This window comes from Chrysemys picta, chromosome 1 (genome assembly GCF_011386835.1).
Source record: "Chrysemys picta bellii isolate R12L10 chromosome 1, ASM1138683v2, whole genome shotgun sequence".
In the NCBI taxonomy this organism is placed as follows: Eukaryota; Metazoa; Chordata; order Testudines; family Emydidae; genus Chrysemys; species Chrysemys picta.
In genome coordinates this window covers 210,028,725-210,050,461 of record NC_088791.1, presented here as the reverse complement: position 1 = coordinate 210,050,461, position 21,737 = coordinate 210,028,725, and the positions used below count along the sequence as shown (strand labels likewise).

Sequence of the window (21,737 nt, the reverse complement as noted above, 5' to 3'; positions counted from 1 at the left end):
CCCACAGTATTCTTGCCAGCAAGTTAAAAAAGTATGGATTGGATAAATGGACTATAAGGGGATAGAAAGCTGGCTAGATCATTGGGCTCAATGGATAGTGATCAACAAATGTCTAGTTGGCAGCTGGTATTGAACTTAGTACTCCAGGGGTCGATCTGGGGCTGGTTTTGTTCAACATCTTCATTAATGATCTGGATAATGGGATGGAGTGCACCCTCAGCAAGTTCCCAGATAACACTAAGATGGGTGGAGAGGTAGATATGCTGGAGGGTAGGGATAGGGTGCAGAGTGATCTGGACACATTGGAGGATTGGGCCAAAAGAAATCTGATGAGGTTCAACAAGGACAAGTGCAGAGTCCTGCACTTAGGACAGAAAAATCCCATTCACTGCTTTGGGCTGGGGTCCGACTGCTAAGCGGCAGTTCTGCAGAAAAGAACCTGGGGATTATAGTGGACAAGAAGCTGGATATGAGTCAGCAGTATGCCCTTGTTGCCAAGAAGGCTAACAGCATATTGGGCTGCATTAATAGGAGCATTGCCAGCAGATCAAGGGAAGTGATTATTCTCCTCTATTTGGCACAGGTGAGGCTACATCTGGAGTATTGCATCCATCTTTGGGCCCCCCCACTACAGAAAGAATGTGGACAAATTGGAGAGAGTCCAATGGAGGGCAACGAAAATGATTAGGGGGCTGGGGCACATGCCTTATGAGGGGAGGCTGAAGGAACTGGGCTTATCCAGTCTGCAGAAGAGAAGACTAAGGGGGGATTTGAAAGCAGCCTTCAACTGCTTGAAAGGGAGTTCCAAAGAGGATGGAGCTGGGCTGTTCTCAGTGGTGGCAGATGACAGAACAAGGAGCAATGGTCTCAAGTTGAAGTGGGGGATATCTAGGTTGGATATTAGGAAAAACTATTTCACTAGGAGGGTGATGAAGCACTGCAATGGTTACCTAGGGAGGTCGTGGAATCTCTGTCCTTCGAGGTTTTTAAGGCCCAGCTTGATAAAGCCCTGGCAGGGATGATTAGCTGGGGTTGGTCCTGCTTTGAGACAGGGGTTGGACTAGATGACCTCCTGAGGTCACTTCCAACCCTAGTCTTCAATGATTCTATGATTCTAATGGATGCAGAGAGAGAAAATCCTTCTATTTAAGGGAGAGGGAGGACAGAATTAGAATACGGAACAATACATGTATTTTAAATAGGTGCATGAAACACTTTACAAAAATTTTAATTGTAGTACTTTATCTTGAGGTAATTTTTTCTAGAGCATTATGTTTATAACAAGTCATTCTGAAGAGATTCTGAATATTAGTTATGTGTTTGTGAATTTTCTAAAGAAAGAAATTAGGAGTGTAATCCTCTTGAATGAAATTAAATAATTTTGCAGAAGGAACAGACAGCATGCCTTAAGCATGTTGTTGGGAGCTAGTCTATCCAGCTCCTCTTAATATTCAACTTGATAGTAGTGTCAAGAACTGTTTAAGGTCAGGCATTAGGAGGCTATATGATAACTGTTCATATTGCTGAGAATCCCACATGTGGCTGAACATATTAATCTCCACATATTGCTACACTGACACCAAGCTTTCTGCCTCGCATCAAGGGAAGCAGTGTTCCAGATCTTTATGCTGCCATCATGGGGTGTGTTTTAAGTACTATTGGTGTTTCTTAGATAAGGAGAAGAAAAGGAGAACTGACCATTGAATTATTACTTCAAGGCTTGAGCTAGAATCAGATGTTTTAACTCAAGAGCATGATTTTACCCTGCAGAGATGGGATGTCAAACTCATGGTCTGCTTGATGTATTTATCTAGGTCTTCATGGCAGAGAAAGATTCACATTCTGAAGAATCCAAGTATTCCTTTTTTCTTTAAAAAGGAACTTTCGCTATTAAGGTACTTTTAAAAAATGTGCAATGTAGAGCTATCTTACCTGAAACCATTTAAGTGGGATGTTGAGTCTGAAGCCTAGTGTTATAATTCAATTGGGCATTTTTTCCCAATTATATAGGTGTGCAATGGTAGTTTAATTTGAATAGATTCTCTGCAGTAATACTTTCAAACTGGGCAATTGAAGCACAAACAGCCAAACCTACATCGAAAAAACAGTGGTCCTAAAAGTGCCCAGCATTATTTTTTCTCACTGAGAAATTCTGAACTCAACATTAGGTTCAATAATGCCAAGTTTAGTTACAACTAAGGGCAATAATCAGACTATATTTAAATCATTTGTCAGTGGGATATCCACTGTCGATAGCATAGTACTGCAGTTCTCACACTGTGGCATTTGTATCTCTGGCAGTATGCAGACAATGCTTAGGTGATACATGGGTTGATTTAATAAAAAAAAAAAAAAAAAAAAAGCCCCTTGTAACTACTCTGATTAAAATTACATCGGTCACTTGCCAAGTTGGTTTGTGTTTAAAAGCAGTATTCTAGATCTTAAATTCTGAGAACCCCTGCACCTATGTAGAGGCCTATTAACTTCAAAACATTCTGTGGGACATAAAGATCCACCTGCATGAATCAGATTGCACGAGTATATCTATAAATTGTTCATTTTTTTAAGGAAGCTTACATTCCAGGTCACCTGTTTGACAATCATATTTGTCTTAAAAATACACATTTGTGATAAAGTCAGGCTGGATGGCTGCAAGAGGGTAATGGAAAGCAGATATGTTAGCCCTAGAATGTCTATGGACTTATGGGACTTATGGGTCTCTGGGACTATTTCCCTTTTTTGAGGGGGGAAGGAGCACACTTAGGCTCTTTCCCCCCTTGAGCCTACCCTGACGACACAGCTAAGGGAGCACCAAAGGGGGAAGGCAAACCCTGTTTGAGTGAGACTGATTACCCCAGGCTCACCATCGCCAGAGGGCAGAAACGTTAAGGCTGGCGAGAGAGAAGAGGTGCCTTGCCACTCATGATATAAATAGAAACATTTATGACTATTTATTCTTAAATATAATAGATATTGTATTAATATTAGGCTACATCTTAGATTTTGGAGTAGAAAACAAGATTAAAAGCTTAGTTTACATGGTAGGGGGATATGAAAAAAAGTTGCTTGGACTTACCATAAAAATATCAATAAGGAGTCATTTTTAAATAACTCAAAAGCTTATTAGCAAAGCACTTGCTATTTACCTGAAAATTATTTGTGTGTGTTTGTATTTGCCATCAATTTGCCATTATCTAACTGTGGAAAAATACTTTTATTAAAATATGTTCATAGTCTATATTTTCTTCAAAAAATAGAATCACCGAAAGACCAAGAAAAGCTGGAATGTATGAAGGAAATCTATTTTGATCAAATTAGAATGTCAACCATTGTCTTTGCAAGTAACTGATATTGCTATAGTATTTCAATATTTATTGTAGTCCTTGGTCTATTGTAAGCATAGGAAATTCAGTGAATATCAAAGTAGTTATCTTCATACAAAGGCAAAACTGAAGTTTTTTAATGATGACCACTCTGTCACTGAACTAACAAAAATATCGAATATAATGGTCCAAGACAACACAATACCAATGTGACATAATAGGCAACTGCATTATAAGAGTACAATTTCTGTTTCCAACAGAATGACCTATTTAAATAACATTGTACAGCCTAGGATGATTGACTCTTGAAATTGCTTTTTCTTGTTTGTTTCCATAAAATATATGTCAAAAGCAAAATATAAGGATTTTGTCAAAATAGAAAAATAAATGGCTATTTTGAGAACTTAATGTAGTTTTAAACAAGTGTAGTATAGTTAGACTGATGGAATATAATACAGAAATAAAATAAAAGGAGATTTACTTCAAGGACATTTGAAAACTTAAAAACTGTTTTGTGTCTTCTTCAGTCATAAGGTTGCTTTACCTTCCTACATGACCCAGTCAGAGTAATTTCTGCACCCAGCATCCCCTCTATGTCTTCTTTGCTCTACTTTTAGAGTATTCAGATGCATCTAACAAGATTGCTGCTGTATTTCATATGGCATCTGTGGAGAAAAGGCAAGGGTGGAAGTGCTTCATATTTGGAAAAGGGATTATGCCCTACGTGGTTAGTGAGGTCCACCAAGGGCTTCCTTACAGAGCCAACACTGGGAGAATTCTTTGGTCAACGTTAAAGGTAAAACTCTGGCAGAAACAAGACACAGTTGCAGGCAAAATAGAAGCCCAAGAGTTCCTGAGATCTATTAAAGTTAATACCTATCTAATCAGGCACCTAATCAGATCTTCAGATGCATGTGTGAGGTTGGGGCAGAGGAGGCATTGGTGGAAGAAATTCTTCACATCCTTCAGACCCCAGCTGTTAATACTTCTTCCTTTCTCCAGTGAGCTCCTTTCAAGTCATTTCTGGCCTCTTCTTCCAGACCACAAAAAGACCAAGGCTTCTAGCATACTTCACCACCGTGGAAGAGAGACAGCAAGTGACGTCTTTTTTTTTTTTTAACGAATGAATAAATTTCAGATCTCATGGCTGCTCTCTGTTCACAGGCATTAAATTCTTAGTTACAGGTGCAGGAGCAAGAAGTTCCCTATGAATTCAAGAGTACAAGGGAAACTTAGAATCTTTGCTAACCCTCAAAATTCCTTCATAATATTTCTTTGTCTATTATGATATTGTCCTCTTTTCTCCTGAGACGAGAGAGATTTTGGTCTGAACCTGCCATTATAACTTTCAGTCTAAATCATTGTCATGTTGCCACACCCCTTCACATGACATATTGGGTTCTTGAGGCCAAGGCTTTATAGGATCTCTATGATGAGAACTTTTTATTTAGTAAAAAGACCCCAACAACTCCTTTTCTATATATTTATTGCTCTTTCCAGGATCACTTGAGTGTCCATAGATCTGTAAAGAAATCACCTTTCAGATCTTGATTCAAATGTCCTTATATTGCCAACACTTACAGGAAAATCAGAGTTCCTGTAGAACTCAACACCAGATAAGGAGAAATTTTTATATTAGCACACATCTCTCTGCTTTTCCCTTTGGGGCAGATTTAAAAACTTTCCAGGTGAAAAGGTCTTCTTGACAAACAAACTGGTCAGTTATCTCCTCAGAACACTTGACAGAATTCTACTCTCTCCCTTCAAGCTACAGATTTATTTCATCCTACCCATGGAACAGGGAGGCAGTGAGACGAAGGCCAAGTCTGTCCTTGAAACTTTTGCTGGTATAGCAATATTGATTAAAGGTGTGATTGTTTTCGGATATTTTTATATTGGCAAAAGCTCTAGTGTAGATGCGGTTATAAAAGGGAAAAAAGAGTTCTTGCTGATATAGTTTATTTAGTTCAGGGAACTGGTGTAAACTATTCTGGCAAAAGTACTCTTTGGCCAGTGTAAACTTCATCTACACTGGGAGGCTTTGCTGAGATAGCTATAAAGACAAAGCATCTTTAGTGCAGACTAAGGCTAAATTCACAGACATCAAAGTTGTAGTCCTTGTTCTTGAGCAAGAATATTTATGGATGTGCTTTCTAAGGCCTGGTCTACACTGGGGAGGTGGGGGAATCGATCTAAGATACCCAACTTCAGCTACGAGAATAGCGTAGCTGAAGTCGACGTATCTTAGATCGACTTAGATTGACTTACTTCACGTCCTCGCGGCGCGGGACCAACGGCTGCCACTCCCCTGTTGACTCCGCTTCCGCCTCTCGCCCTGGTGGAGTTCCAGAGTAGAGGGGGAGCACGTTTGGGGATCGATTTATCACATCTAGACGAGACGCGATACATTGATCCCCAATAGATCAATCACTACCCGTCGATCCGGTGGGTAGTGTAGACGTACCCTTATACACCGTATCATAAAGGACAGAGGCCTTTTTTCTAGAGAGTGATTTGATGATCCTCAAATGTTTTGCTACTTTTCAACATTTCAAGGTGGAGAAAATCTGATCTATCACAGGGGAGATTGAACTGGATGAGTTCTTGGCTTCCACAGATTTAAGAAAAACATAATGGGATTTTATGGTTGTTCTACAGAACCCGTTAATCCTACATTTGCTAGTGTGGACAGACAGCTGTGATTCATCATAAACTTGTTTCATTTCAAGTCACCTAGGGCAAGTTTTTTCCCTTCACAATGGCTAGTTTATCTGGAAATCCCATTTGATACCCCCAAGTTTCAGTCCAAGTGCACAAGATGGGGATATCTTTCTAGATCTGTTAGCCTCACTCTAAGCCTCCTGAAGTTCTGCACCAGATGTCTTCTGAATTGCCTGGTCAGGGTGTCTCTTTCTTCCCCCTCTTTCCTTCATTGCCTGCTCTGTGTGAAAAGGCAAAGCAGACAAGACAATCCATTGCCCCTGACTTTCTTCACCAATTATAGTATTCAAGCTTCTGAAGAATCTTCCCACTCTACTATATCTCCTATTCCAGCATATGATTTTCCCTAACTCTGGAAAGATTCACTCCATGGTTCATAAAACAGGAGTCCTCTTTGGGTTTTGGAGAAGGCTCTGATTAAAATACTACTTCAGTCTCACTGGTCTTTTCTCTAGAGTAAAATACCTCAAGGATGGGGGGCACATTTTTAATACAGTATTCTTCTTTCACCCCCTTGTAAGAACACTAAGTGCTCATATTTTTCAAGTATAAAGTAGACAGAAGTTTCCCTCTATTTCATTCTCACTCTATTTTTGACCCAAAGAAGATTTGTGTGGCACACTTTGAGTTGCGTGATGAGATTTTCAGAGGAACCTCAGGGAGTTGCGCTCCCAACCCAGTGGGATTTGAGTGCTTAACTTTTGAAAATCTGATTCATGGCTCTTAAGTAATTATCTTCATAAATCACTAGAGCTGAGGACATCCACTTGTTTGCCTTGTTTTGTTTCAGCAGGCCAAGAATGCCAGAAAGCATTCACTCTGTTTAAGCTAATTAGATCTCTGTGTATTAACAGTTCTGCATTGCTGTGATTTAAGGCTTATTCTGCTTAGAGCATGGTGGCCTCGAGGTCTGTGATAATATTATTTTCTCATGAATAAATTCACCTGGCCACACCTGTCCCTGACGTTATTGGATAAATGAAGATGCATCTAGTGACTCAGTCACTACATATATGTAGCATTATGTTAGGATGTGTACTGTTCCTTTAAATCAGGACAGGGTTGAGCAATCAGAGCAATATTCTAGGAGAAGTTCTACAGTGAAGCAGAGAGACAGATGATAGCTCTCAAGATGATACAGTTGTCCATAGTCAAATAAAGCTTCTTGTGTTCAGTGGTAGAAGAAAACAAATCTGTGGCTCTTCATTATTGCAGCATGACACACCATTCCAGTCTTGCCATACACTAAGCACCTCCATGATTATTTTTTTCCCTTAGAGTTTGGGTTAATTTGGGTTATTTTGAGACACACAGCATATGGTTGCAGTTTGGTGCAGTAAAGGAAGTTTTGTTCTTTCCCCCAAAATGTTGATCACTGCTAATTATCTCCACTGATCTGAAAGCCCCCCCAATTATTTATCTTGTAACGGGTTGGCAACCTTTCAGAAGTCGTGTGCCGAGTCTTCATTTATTCACTCTAATTTAAGGTTTTATGTGCCAGTAATACATTTTAATGTTTTTAGAAGGTCTCTTTCTACAAGTCTAGAATATATAACTAAACTATTATTGTATGTAAAGTAAATAAGGTTTTTAAAATGTTTAAGAAGCTTCATTTAAAATTAAATTAAAATGCAGAGCCTCCTGGACCGGTGGCCAGGACCTGGGCAGTGTGAGTACCACTGAAAATCAGCTCGCATGCTGCCTTTGGCACATGTGCCATAGGTTGTCTACCTCTGAAATAGACTATGGTAGGTTCAAGAGTTTAGACTGAGTTTAGATCTATCCTGCTACATTAGTTCTCAACTGGTTAGCAGAAGGTGGGGCTACTTGTGAGAGAATGACTGAAGCTGATTTCCTTGCAGCCCATGAACCTAGATTGGGTGGAGCCTTTTTGCTGAAATCCAATCTTTGGATAAGAACTAATTTCTTTTTTTCTTAAGAATTAATTTAGGTTTCTTATCTATAGTGCTGGGAAGGGCACAATATGGTGTTTAGAATATTACCAGTGTTTATGTATGAGTGCACTGAAGAATAAAGTCGCTGGATCTGATTATTTCATATTTCCACTGAAATTTAAGAGAAAAGGAAGATATCAGATGGAGTTGCTTAGCACAAAATAAACTGGTAGATAGAGCATGAGTGATCAGATGCCCAAAGCAAAATAAATTATAGGTTGAAAGACTAGGATATGCCTATTTATTTAGAAAATAACATTTAAAGGTAAATACCAGTTTGTAACGAGGCTACATGCCACATACATTCTCGTCAAAATACTTTTCCAATTCTATATTATACTTATATAAAGAGAAAAATGATCACAGAATCCAGTGAGCCCTTTACTGGTTGCACACAAAATTTATTATAACATTACCTTTTATCCTTGGGTTGCGAGATTTGGGGAATTGTACTCCATCAAAGTATTAAAGTACAGCTATTTTCTGAGGTGTGTGACTTCAGACTTCACAACTTCCAGGATTTAGCATTTTGATAAAATATAGCAAACGGGATGGAAGTTTTTATAATTAGATGAATGGAGGTTACACTATACTTCTTAGAAGAGGACATTTTTTGTCAGGCTGAGAACCTGCTTTCCTTTTGCCCTGCATTTTTTTTACCCATAACATTAATTCCGGGCAAAAATCAGAATACCGATGTTTCTTATTACCTGACTTTCACTCTCATTCAGCTAATAGGAGATTTAAGTACTCGGGTTTCCATCCACAGCTTGAGTGCAAGTGCAATAATAGGGCTATCCTTATGCAAATGTACCTATCAAATTCCAGTGTACAACCTAAACAAGTCAATTCAGAATACTTATACCATTCTGGAGCTTTCAAAAATCTAGCAGTAGGTTCTAGTGCAGGGGTGGGCAAACTATGGCCGGCAGGCCATTTTTATCCGGCCCACAAGCCAGGGGCTTGCCACGTTCCACCCGGTGCTCCAGCAGGGAGAGCGGGGCTGGGGGTTTGCCGCACTCTACCCAACACTCCGGCCGGGGGAGCCGGGACCAGCAGGTTTGTCGTGTTCTGGCAGGGAGAGTGGGATCAGGGACTTGCTGCGCTCTGGCTGGGGGAGTGGGGCCATGGGCTTGCCACACTCCACCTGGTGCTCCTGCCCAGGGAGCAGGACCAGGGGGTTTGCTGTTCTTCACCTGGGGCTCCGATGGAGCGTGAGCAGGGGCTTGCCACGCTCTGCCCAGCGCTTCTCAGTGATGAGCAGTTCATTTTGAGCACCATCTTTGGGGAAGATTCAGCATGCAAAATGCCACATTGCACAGGTATGACCCCACCACCTCTACACATCAGTGTGCCAAATCCCCTCACGGTTTCCTATGGCCCCACCCTCAAGAGCCTCGAGTGGAGGGAAACCGCCCAGTGCCACAGCTGCTCCCATCTGGGTTCCTCTGCACGTGGCACAGCTGCCTTGGTGTCACACTGCCAGCAGAGTCCATAGAAGTCCCTAGTACCACCCCATGAAGCCCCCCACGTGCCACCCCTCATGAGTCCTCTTGCCACACTGAGGTAACATTCCTTATTATATACAAACTTTTAATGAACACAACTATGCAAACAGAACTCAAAGTACAACAGTAAGAACATTTTGGGGGGAATGCTGGGGCATAAAGTTACAGGTGAGTTTACACCTGCCTCTTCTTGTCCACATGGATTCTGGGATAGAGTGGCATGGCTCAAAATTGTCAAGGGTGCTGACGCCCAACAAATCCAGGCTAGAGAGAGGGTCCAGTTTTTTCACAGTGCATGGCATCTTGTAAAACAGCAGTTTGAAATAAGGGCAGCTGTTAGGATTTTCTATTCTCTCTCAAATGAATGCTGCCAAAAAAAAAAAAGAAAAGAAAAAGTGGACAATGAGTGTCGGGTTTTCAACAAAGAATGGAATACAAAATATTTTTTCACAAACGTGAACTCAAAGACTGTATGCCTGTTTTGTCAGGAGAGCATCGCGGTGTTCAAGGAGTACAACTTGAATCGCCATTTTTCAACGAAACATCCTAATTATGGCAGCAATTTAACAACTAAGGAAAGGGCAAGAAAAGCTGAGGAACTCGCCACAAACTTAAAAACTCAGCAAAATATTTATGTGCGACAATCTGCAATTCAGGAAGTCATTACAAAGGCAAGTTACGTTCTGATGTTCAAAATCACTAAACAAAATAAGCCTTTTGCTGAAGGGGAGTTTTTGAAAGAATGCATGGTTGATGTTTCTGGCATGCTGTGCCCGGAATACCAAAACAAATTTGAGAACATTAGTTTGTCACGAAGAACTGTTACTCGTTGTGTAGAAGTGATTGATGAACATTTGGCTTCTGAGTTGAACAAGAAAGCACAGGGCTTTACATTATTTTCATTAGCTCTCGATGACAGCACTGACATTGAGGACACAGCACAGTTACTGATTTTTGTCAGAGGAATTGACGACAAATTTGAAATCACAGAGGAATTTTTATCCATGGAATCAATGAAAGGCACAACTAAGGGATTGGATTTATACGAGAGGGTGTCTGAAGAGTTGAACATCTGAAGCTCCCCTGAAGTAAACTGGCAAAGGTAACCACGGATGAATCACCAAATTTAACATAAGGACTTTTAAAAAGAATTCAGGACAAAGTAAAAGAAGACGACCCTGATAAAGAGGTGATTTTTCTGCATTGTATTATACATCAGGAGGCCCTCTGCAAAAATGTCCTGGACATGGATCACATTGTTCGCACAGTAGTGAAAATAGTGAACTAGATAACAGTGAGGGGACTTAATCATCGACAATTAATTTCCCTTCTTGAAGACACTGACGCCAAACACCAGGACTTACTTTATCATACAAATGTCCGCTGGCTCAGCCTAGGAAAGGTATTGCAGTGAGTGTGGGAGCTCAGAGATGAAATTAGCACTTTTCTGGAGATGCAGGGGAAAGAAAATGATTTCCCTGAATTAAAGAATTCAGACTGGATGTGCAACCTCACTTTTGGTGTGGATATCTTGGCACACTTAAATGAACTTAATGTAAACCTGCAAGGAAAGAATGTGTTTGTACACAAATTGTATTCTACTGTGACAGGTTTCAAAGCCAAGTTAGTCTTGTTTTCAAAACAAATTAAGGACAAAGTGTTCGCTCACTTTCCAATACTGGAATACTTGGAAGTGTCACCAGAGAAGAGAGAAAAGTACAGCAAAATTTTGAGCGACTTGCACGGAGAATTTTCTTGTCAATTATATGACTTTGAGAATATAGAGAAGACACTGGAGCTGGTGTCATGCCCACTGTCACTTGACTACAAGAAAGCCCCACAAGAATGACAACTGGAGCTCATTGATCTCCAGTGCGATTCCACCTTGAGGGAAAAGTATAATTCAGAAAAACTGGATGAGTTTTATGCCTCCTTGAGTGATACAAAGTTCCCAAATATCCGCAAAGTGGCACAGAAAATCCTTGTTTTGTTTGGCTCCACCTACATGTGCGAACAAACATTTTCCCTGCTGAATTACAACAAATCTCGCTACAGATTCAAGTTAACTGTTCAGCATCTCAGCTCGGTATTGTGGATTTCCACAACAAGAATGACACCGGACTTTGATGCCATTGTAAAAAAAGGTGACCAGCTGCATTGTTCCCATTAATCAAAGAGGGTGTGGAAAGGGATTAAGTTTGGTTTAATTATTGTAATACGTTGTTATGATGATATATTTATAATAAGTAGTAAGGTTTTATGTTTATTTCCACTAAAATGTATCTTTATTAAATAGAGTTTATTTGAATATCTCTGAATTGTTAATTTTGTGAGCATTCATGGCCCACCATGAGGCAGTCGGGGGGTGCGAAGTGGGAGGGGGCAGAGGCCAGGCTGTTTGGGGAGGCACAGCCTTCCCAACCCTGCCCTCCATACAGTTTTGCAATGCCGATGTGGCCCTCGGACCAAAAAGTTTGCCCACCCCTGTTTAGTGGCTTTTTCTAGATGTATCTTGAGCCTGGATAGGCTTCTGAAGAAGGTATAAATCTAGGCATTCTTATTTCCAATTAACTTTCTTAGAAATTGTGATTGTTAAAGCGTGGTTGTACTCCTTCAAACTCTGATAATAGTGTTATATCTTTGGAGTAAACCTAAACATGGAGATTTGAGTTATTGTTAATAATTTGTTGGTGTTAGAAGCAACAATGTGCTAAGTGCTTTCCACAGTGTGACAAGGTTGGGACTCATCACTGCAGCGCCTCCCACTGGTTGTTCCGGGAATTAGCTCAGTCCATGGGGAGCACCCTCTGCTGGTGGTATCCCGTCCGTCATCTGTTCCTCACTGGTGTCTGGACCCGCGTTACTCCCCACTCGGCAGCGTCCTTTTCAGGCCCCTGCCCTCTGGTAGTCCCCCCTAGTCCATCCTCACCCCCTTCCGGAAAAAGAAACTCTAATAAACAGGTGTCCTGGAAATGTCTGAATTAGTGCTTAATCACTGTATTTTATGTCCAGGATATCTTTGCAACACCTTACTTTTAATTTAGTATATATGCTTCATGGAAGCCCTTGGAACTGGGACTATTTACTGTCTTTCACAGATACTTTGTTTCATAATATGTCCTTGTTTTTCTATAGAAAATATGCAGATATTTTATTCTGTGGAGACTACTCTATTGTACTGCCTTTCTTTTTTCTACCACACTGTTTCGCCCCACCCCCAGCTTCTCCTTATGTATATATGGCTTCTGAAAGTCAGTCACAAAGTCATCATCTTGATCACTTCTTCCACAGAAATAATTTATCTTAAGCAAATGTACCCCCTGTTTTCTATTTTGAGAGGGTAAGGAAACAGATACTAATGGGGCATATTTTTGACAATGTCTGTTTTACATATTGCCTCTGTTCATAGTGCAGTGTGCGCCTAGCTGCCATTCATTTTCTAACATACTAAAACTAAGTTTAAATAAAACATTATGATGGTGACAGAAGCAAAGGAAATCAAAGTTAAGAGGGCTCTGTGCCCTAATTCACTCAGCTGTGCATAAATACTGCAGATACTGGTTGCAAAGATCATCCTTTGATTTCACAACTTCCAGTTTGCACCCTTGGATGAGTCAAAGATGCCATTTTCTCACTCAACCTCATATTTTTATTTAGTGTGAGGTCACTTTATAATCGACTGTTTAGAGCCACATCCCTTAAAGGGTGGTAGCCGGTGCTCCATATAAGCAAGTGAAAAAGATAGTATCCTCCAACTTAAAAAGCAGGGATACGGCATGATGACATCCCAAAATTCAAGCACAGCACAACTGTAACAATGGCTTTGCATAATATAGGTTCTGCACATGTTTACTAACATTTTAAAACAGATGATATAAATGTGCATTGATCTCACTATGAATGTAATGAGGCTCAGAAATGTGGGTTAAATGTGGTGTCTGCAACTTAATTCATTAACCATTTACTTGATCTGAGGAAAAAGTAATCCACCATTACCCAGCAGGGGGTTACAGTGACAAATTCAAGATGGCCACACTGACCTTAGACATAACAGAAATCAATAAGACCTCAGTTCCACTCATCCTTAAACCTCCAGCTAAGGGACTTGCCTGGATAACCAGAGTCTCTGTCCCCTTCCTCACCTGAGTTATGTGAGGGAGTCTCAAGCTATGCAAGACACTGAGGCTATACCAAACTGAATCTCAAGACTAAACAGGGAAAGGCAGAGGCCAAGCGCTCCATGGAGGCAGAGGGGAAGATTATCCAATGCCTGGCTCCGTCAGGAGAGCCTTTTTCCAGCCAGCCCCTTTGAATCCTCACCCTGGACAGCAAAGTGAACATTTGAGGGTGACAGTTTCAGATGTGGTTTACTCCATACAAACCAGAATATTGATTGGATTTTAAAGCCTTTCAAAAATTCCAAGTTGAATTTTCAGTAAAGACTAGTGTTTATGGTTGGGAGGGAGAGCAACTGTCTAATTGCTGCTGATTGTGGAAGATACAGTCTTTGCTATTGTCTCTACCTTCTCAAAGGGAATGTTATTTCCTGTCCGGAAATTTTGATACAATCCAATGTTAATACTTTGCAATACTGAAGGTGCAGTGGCTCTATACCTTTTCAGTTAGACATAAAAATGTTTTAAAGCTTTAAACTTCTTGCATGATTGTATGTACGCAGACGTTACATGAGAGCTTAAACATCCAGTATAATCAAGTTCCAATATTATGTGAGAGTGGTGCAGCAGCAACAAGAGCAGTGTCCCGTACAGTGCATAAAGCACAGCCTGTGCTGATTAGCACTCTTCTGGGGAAAACATCCCTGTTTGTCATCCGAGTCTTGTACAGCTGAGCCAGATATTCATTTCCCGGCAAGAACATCTTGCTGAACTCTTGCATATTGTATTGATATTGTATAAAAGAAGAGAAACTTTATGCATTATTTAAATGTGAGTCTCCAAGAGAATATGTAACCCAAACTGATGCATTCAAAGGAGAAGAAAATCTATACATGGTAGTAAAGAAACATCTAGTGTAGCCATTTACCTGAGATAGCTTTTCCCAGTGGCCCAATTAACTTTATAGTATCACACTAAGACTTATTTTTTCCCCTCAGAACAGAAGTTGATATGTTCGGATTTACACAGTGATCTTGTTTATATCAAACTCCAAAATAAGATTACAATTCTCTGTCCTCCACTTGCACTAATCATGTCAAATGAAAAATCTCTGGCTACGGAGTAAGGCAGAAGCTTTTACATGATACACATTATACCAGAAACAAGGAAAGACACACAAGATGCAAGGGAGGGTTTAATTAGGCTGCAACTTTATTATTTGTCTGGGTACTAATTGGCAATAACTCAATATGCACATCAACCTTTCTTCATAATCATTGCCACCTGGTGAAGGGCTGCTATCACACCCCAGCCCCCAGTACCCTCCCCAGCTGGTCCTGACTTGTCCCTAGAACCTCACTGCCTCCCCTTGAACCGGGGTTAAGGGGCTGGAACTCCTCACTGTACCAGATGTTAGGAGCCCCCACCCTATTTCTAAGCTTCTTAGGGGACATCTTCCCCCTAAATCCACCTTCAGTTGCACGGAACGGACCCCCTGTAGACCACAATACCCAATCCTGTGTTAATCCCAAGAGTGGAAGGATGGGAACTGCTGACTGGGGATAAAAGTGGTCATGGTCTGGTGGGGCAGAGTTTATATACCCTCCCCCCAGATGTGCAAGGCCAGTGGCTTACCTGAGACCGATATGCCTGATCACCAGTTCAGGTGATGGTTTCTCCTTTCCCCGAGTATTAGCTCCTCCCAACTGCCAAGTCGGGGGAGACCCTTAAAGAAGCTACTATCCTTTTTCCCACCAGCCCTAACAAAAGTCTCCATCTTGAGGTTGTACGGCTTACATTTTATGCATAGTATGAAAAAGTCAATTAATGTATTTTAGTTTCCTTGGACTTGTGTGCTTCCAGAAAATCATACTTTACTAATCAGCCTATAACATATACATAGGAGATTGATTTGTTGTGCAGATAATTATTTTCTGAAAGCAAAATAGCCCTATTACTTGAAAAAGATGAAAATTATGCTGTCTCTGTGCAGGGTGAGATGATTTCCAGCAGAATCATTTGTTTTAGGCTGAACAAATGCCTGCCTGCACAGCAAAAAACAAAAACAAACAGTTACATGCTGAAGAGATGATCTAAACTGAATTCATACTGAATTTATTTTTATTTTGTGCAAAATTAGTGGCATTTATTTCAGTTTGGGGGACTGGACAACTCAGGTGAAAGGCTTTTGTCTCTAATGAGACTCTGGGTAGCTTACTGTTTGATAGCATTTTGGTCTGTGCAAGTTGGTTATTTCAGTCAATTGTCCAGGATGTTCATATAATGTATACCTTGGAGCGAAGGTGGTATCCTATTTGCCCAAGGGAAACAGATGTACACTTTGAACAGAATGGGTGACAGAATAGAAAAGAAATCTATGATAAATTGCATGGTAGAACACAAGGGAAGAACTGCCTCATACTACTCTGTGGATATCTTGGGAAGAAAAGAACAGAGCCTCTTAAGATGAATTCTGTCTACTTTTTGCTTGGAACCACAGATGAGTCAACACCACACGGACAACAGTGTGGAAGAAGTTGACACATCCACAGTCAAAGTGGAATCTGATCTTCATCTAAGCTGGAAGATATAGTCAACCAATATGACAAACCATAGTCTAAGCCCAGGCTTAAAGATTCAATGCTGAGGAAGTTGTTCCTGCCACAACCTTCTCAATGTTTTCCCCCGAAAGAAGAAGAACTGAGACATTATAAATTGTATCTATTTACTTATTCAAATTATATAATTGTAGATGTCCAGCAAAAATTTACAGATGCCTAGCCCATAAATTAAAAATCACAATATAAATAAATGAAGGATTGGTCTGAAATATTAACCTTCATCAATGGTCTTGATATTGGGCTTTGCAGCATGTCTGGGAGGTTAACAAATATGGGGTCTGGCAGATACCAAGGGGCAGCCAACTCTGGATAGAGGACTTCTCACTAACAATGCCATGTCATCAGTTCCATCTCATTTATACTGAGGCTCTACGTCTATAGCTTGTGGCAGTACATAACAGGGAAAGAGGCCATCTCTCCAGGTCGCACATCCTTTAGGGATTTATAGGTTAAAACCAACCAAGTGAAATCAAAGGAAACACAGTTAAACAGTTCCTGATTTGCCTGACTTCTCCTGAGGGACTTTGGCAGTGTTTGGATGACTGGGAGTGTGACATCACAGAAAGCTGAAACCTAAGCTGAAGTTCTCACTAAATGAGACTCAGTCCTCTCTCCCACAGTGGAGGCCTTTGAGTGCTGCTGCTGAAATGTTAACATCATTTGATAGTCTGTCTTCAACATTTTTCCAAAAGAAGCAGTCTTAGCGATGCACAAACAAATGCGATTTTGTGTGGCACCCTCTTGTCCTTAGCACAGCTTCACAAACTGAGGTGAGGAGTGGTTGCAATAAAATAGGAAGAATATGGAAGTAGAAGGCACTTGAGGTCAGGGAGGAGTGAGTGATATGACATACCTGGTGGGGGTAGAAGGACTGAAGGAACTGTGCTTCCTTGCCCCTAGTTAATTGATTCTTGATCCTCTAGCTCTAGGCAAGACTAGCAAGTTGGAACCTCACATTTCTGATATAAAAACTACCCATGTAGGACAAAACTTTAATTATATGATAAAAAAGCGATATTAAAGGCAAAGTGTTTGCTTCCTTGCTTTGGTTTTGTTTTTTGTTTGCTTGCTTGCCTGCTTTGCTGTTCATACATATGGTATTGTGTAGTGACAAGAGTCTGTTTTTACTCTATGCAAACATTCTTTCCCCTAAACAGAAAGGGGCTGGTGTGTAAGCTTCATTATAAATTCATGCTTGCAGCCCAAGGAGAAAATGTATTTTTATGAGGTTTCAGCAAGTAATATATCTGCATGATGGGTTGTTACAAGAAACCAAGCAAATGAAAATGTCAGTTTGCAGAAACTGTCAAACACAGTATCACCTCATTTTGAATGTCTGCATATTTAATAAACCACTGGTAACCCTACCAGGTAGGATCCTGTCAGTCTGGCAGGAAGAAGCTTATTGAATATGCAGTTAAGATAGTGTTGGCAAACATTCTAGGCCTTGCTAATGGAAAGATGGCACAAATTAGATTTGGCTTGCAAACAACTAGTCCTTTCAAGCATAGATTGAATTCTTGGTACAGAAACACTAAAACCATAGATTAAAGTGTGTTTGACAATAATTTGGTAAAATTAGCAAAGTTTTTATGAAGAGCATTTAGAATGTGGTATGTGTGAATATTTTTTGATTTTTAAATTATTGATTTTTATCAGCCCTTTAAATGACAAAATAGGATATGTGGAAGCTAATCAACAACAATCATCACATCCAGTTCTTCATGTTCCTATTCAAATGCTCAACCTTTGCTCTTTCTTTCATTTACAAATAATAGTTTATAGACTTTACCACTGCGTGAACACACACACACACACACACACACACACACACACACACACACACACACACACACACACACACTTTCTCTTAATCTTGCTGAACTCTGATTATGGGTGTAAGGTACCGGATTTACATACTGTGGTTGGATATAGGTTGGAATTGAGAGTTTGTTGTTTAGGAAAGGGATCTTTGAGAGTGTTTGCGTACTGAGATGTTTGGTTGGTGTGAGATGTGACTTGAGGTTGATCTGGATGTTAGCTGTTATTACTTTTTAGTATTATACTAGTTTGCAGAACCTTCAATCGGTATTGGACCACATTTGTTCTAGGTGCTGTACAAATACATATGTTCTTGTCTTGAACAGTGTACAGTCCAAGAGGACAAATGCCATATGAAGTGTGGGAGCGGAGGGATAGCATAAAATATACCTTTATAATATAACTTTACTTTTATTATTTTAAATACAAAAAAGTACCAGTTCTCCTTCTACCCTTCAATCTCGCCACCATTAATTAGCTGATTTATGTAGATTTCCTGACATAGTAGTTTTAGAAGAGGTCTGAAGGATAAATGTTGGATTTACTTGATTTGCAGTTATTATGATGGCAGGAAATGCACTCAACGTTGTTATAGTAGGAAAAGGAATTAAGAAGAACTGAAGTGAAGAACTATGAGGGAAGACCAGATAGTACTGCTACTAAAGGAAGGTGGAAGTTATATAGAATGGAAAGATCTGGTTAGTTCCATCAGGTCATCTTTATGAAGCTTAACAAATTGACAAGGAGTATTGGTAATAACTCTTCTTGTGGTTGAGTTTAAGATTGAAATGTGTCCTGTATCTGAGATGATCTGACATTGTACATATAGGTGTATGAAGTTTGGAATTTGTACTGATGGTGGTTGTTGAGTTACAGTGGAACAAAACCAGTTAGGGTCTCAGAAAAGAATCATTTTGAAATAGTCCCTCTACAAATTAGTTAATATTTTAGCAAATAAGTATTATGGAATATGCAGTTATCTTCTGAAGAGTTATTGCATTAAATTTGGAGACTAATTTCAATCATTGAAGTATGAAATAGAAGAATTTTAATCCTGCTTTAAGTGCAAATCTCAATGCAGTCTTAACTATCTGTCTCTACTGATGCTTCCATAATATAACATCTTACAAAAGCCGTCATTAATGTACCGATGAATTGGATAAATCGAGCCTTCAAAATTCAAAAAATTTCAAAAATTGAATTATTTTTGCCACAAAGTTAGCTTTAGCCTTTGTGCATACCTTGTGTATTTTAATTACTGTGTAGATTAAATGTCCTTAAAAGTAATACATGGTTTAAATTTAACAGAGGATACAGAGATAGAGATTGGTAAATATGTGCTGCTATTATTATTATTTATTTGTATTGAGTGCGACGAGCCGCAATCATGCAGCAGGACCCCATTGTGATAGGTGCTGTATAAACACAGAACAAAAAGAGAGTCCCCTGCCAAAAAAACTCATTTGGCAGAGTTAGTATTGGGGTGAAAGCTTTCAGTTTTTGAATCCCAGGACTTCTGTGTGCTTAATTTCACAGTTTTAACACTGCCTCCTTCTTTTGGTGTGGGAGTGGTGGGGAAGGGTTGAGCTAAAATTTGGAAAACCTATTAATATCTGTATAATATACATCTAATGAATCTAATGAATCTTTTTAATCATAAATAGCTACTGCTGGAAACTATTGTGTATTGTGCCATTGTGGCTTGGTAATTCTGACCATGGTAAGAGTTTCTGAAAATGGGACTTTTTAGTAAAAGAGGGGAAGGATTATTGTGATTTCTTCACTAAACTATGACATGTTTATTACTCATGAGACAAGCAAGAGACAAAGTAGAGGTACTACAACAAGACAAATCGTCTCTGCCCTTAGAACTTAAATGCCAGCTACCATTCACGAGACTGCTGTTGCATTCCAGATGGAGGATGCTGGTACCAGCACATCTCCAAGATGTCCTAGCAATATGTTGCTTCAAAAAAAAAATGGAATGGGAGGGAGAAGTTGAATATAATCTACACTAAATACCAATTCTACAAATGTGCATGCATATGTCTAACTTTAAGTATGTGAACGGCCCTGTCAAGGCTGATTCCCCCCTCTGGCACTTCGAGTGCAGAAGGTGGGGGCCCACCGGGATTTTAAAAATTAATATTGGCCGCTCCAGGCTTGTATTAAACTCTCAAGGTTACAGTTTCTCTCTGACTTGGATGGGTAGATGCTGCCACCACCCAAATGCAAAAAAAAAAAAACCCTTTGAAACCAGAAAGGTGCACTTGGGAATTCCTTCCTGTGAGGTACCCTCAAGACCCTCAAGCCCTTTCACCACTGCTCTAGGAAAAAGCTAAGAAAGAAAAACAAAGAAAATCAGCTGTTGCCACCAGCTAATTTAACAACATGTGCACAAACGTTTTAGGACACCCAAAATCCAATCCTGTTATTTAAAAAAGGAAATGTTATTAAAAACAAAAAGAGAGAAAATACATTTGGAACTTAGACTTTTGCTAGATTTAAAAATACCCACTTACAAAATTTAAACATCAAGAATAATCTTCTTGAGGTCCAGTTTAAAGGTTACAAGCAAAACATTTGGGGTGAGCACAGAGGAGTCCACAAGCCAATAACCCTAATCGTGTCTTCCTAGACATTCCCTAATTTACTTATATTTCTGGGATTCAGATAAGCAATCTTTAGGTATGGTCTGATGGTTTTTCATACCTGGCCTAAAGGTTCTCACAACATAACTGCTCCCTGTTCCCCTCTTTCCCAGAGAACCACAACACACAGACAAAGGGAAGTATTTTCCCTCTTTTGGTCAGGTGCCCACTCCTTTCCTTTTACCTGTGACTTGTTAACCCTTTACAGGTAAAGTAGAGAACAGCTACTAAGAGGAATTTTATTGCTAACTGGCTGGTTGTGTGTCCATAAAGGGAGTTTCCCCATCCTCCCCTTCATTTATCACAGGTCCTGTTAAATGCATTGGTGATACTCCATGTTTAATGGTTTTGGAGATCAAAGCTTTAATGTCTAAGGACAAAGTCCTGACCCTAGCTCATTTTGTGGTAAGTAGTGGCACACAGAAGAATTATCAAAGGATTGTGGTACCATCTCAGTGATAGCTACATCTCTGTTGTGCATCTTCAAACCTGTCCTCCCTTGTCAGGGTTCAGAGCCCTTTGGGATCAGGCTAGAGAAGCCCTTAGCCAATGAGAACCAGATTAGATATGTAATACGATGAGGTGCAAAGTTTTTTAAACAAACTTTGATTCAACTGAGACATTTTTGAAACACATCTGATATACTGGGTGAGAGGAGGAAGGGAGAAGAAAATAGACATCAGTTGTGGAATTGGACACACCAAGCTAAAAAAGTGGGTCTTTAGGAATACCAATTATCAACAACCAATACAATATATTTAAACCTGGTGTGGAATTCTTCCTGTGCTAATCATTCTATAGCAGTCAAAAATTGTGACTTGGAGGGAAAAAATGACTTGAAAAGAGATGACAAGTGATAGATGGAAGTAGTTTACATACATGCCTTATTAGACCTTGATTATAAAAAAATAAAAAATACTTATTCACCTTTTCCCTCTCAATGACCTGTTAATGTGTCCTGGGAACTAGAATATGTAAAAAGTGTATTCTATCAAATTCTGGGGGCGGTGGGGTGGGATATA

At 39.9% G+C, this 21,737-nt stretch overlaps 1 protein-coding gene across 4 annotated transcripts in view; it reads left to right on the top strand.

Moving 5' to 3' along the window:
• The window catches only part of IL1RAPL1 (interleukin 1 receptor accessory protein like 1), a 1,133,236-nt gene that overhangs the window by 546,110 nt on the left and 565,389 nt on the right, over positions 1–21,737 (top strand). The window contains exon 2 of one of the 4 annotated variants that reach the window (XM_065591101.1): positions 1,815–1,895. The exons of the other annotated variants lie outside the window; for them this stretch is intronic. The gene's annotated coding sequence lies outside the window, so the exon portion shown is untranslated. The remainder of the gene's footprint in view (positions 1–1,814; positions 1,896–21,737) is intronic. 4 annotated transcript variants of the gene reach the window in all.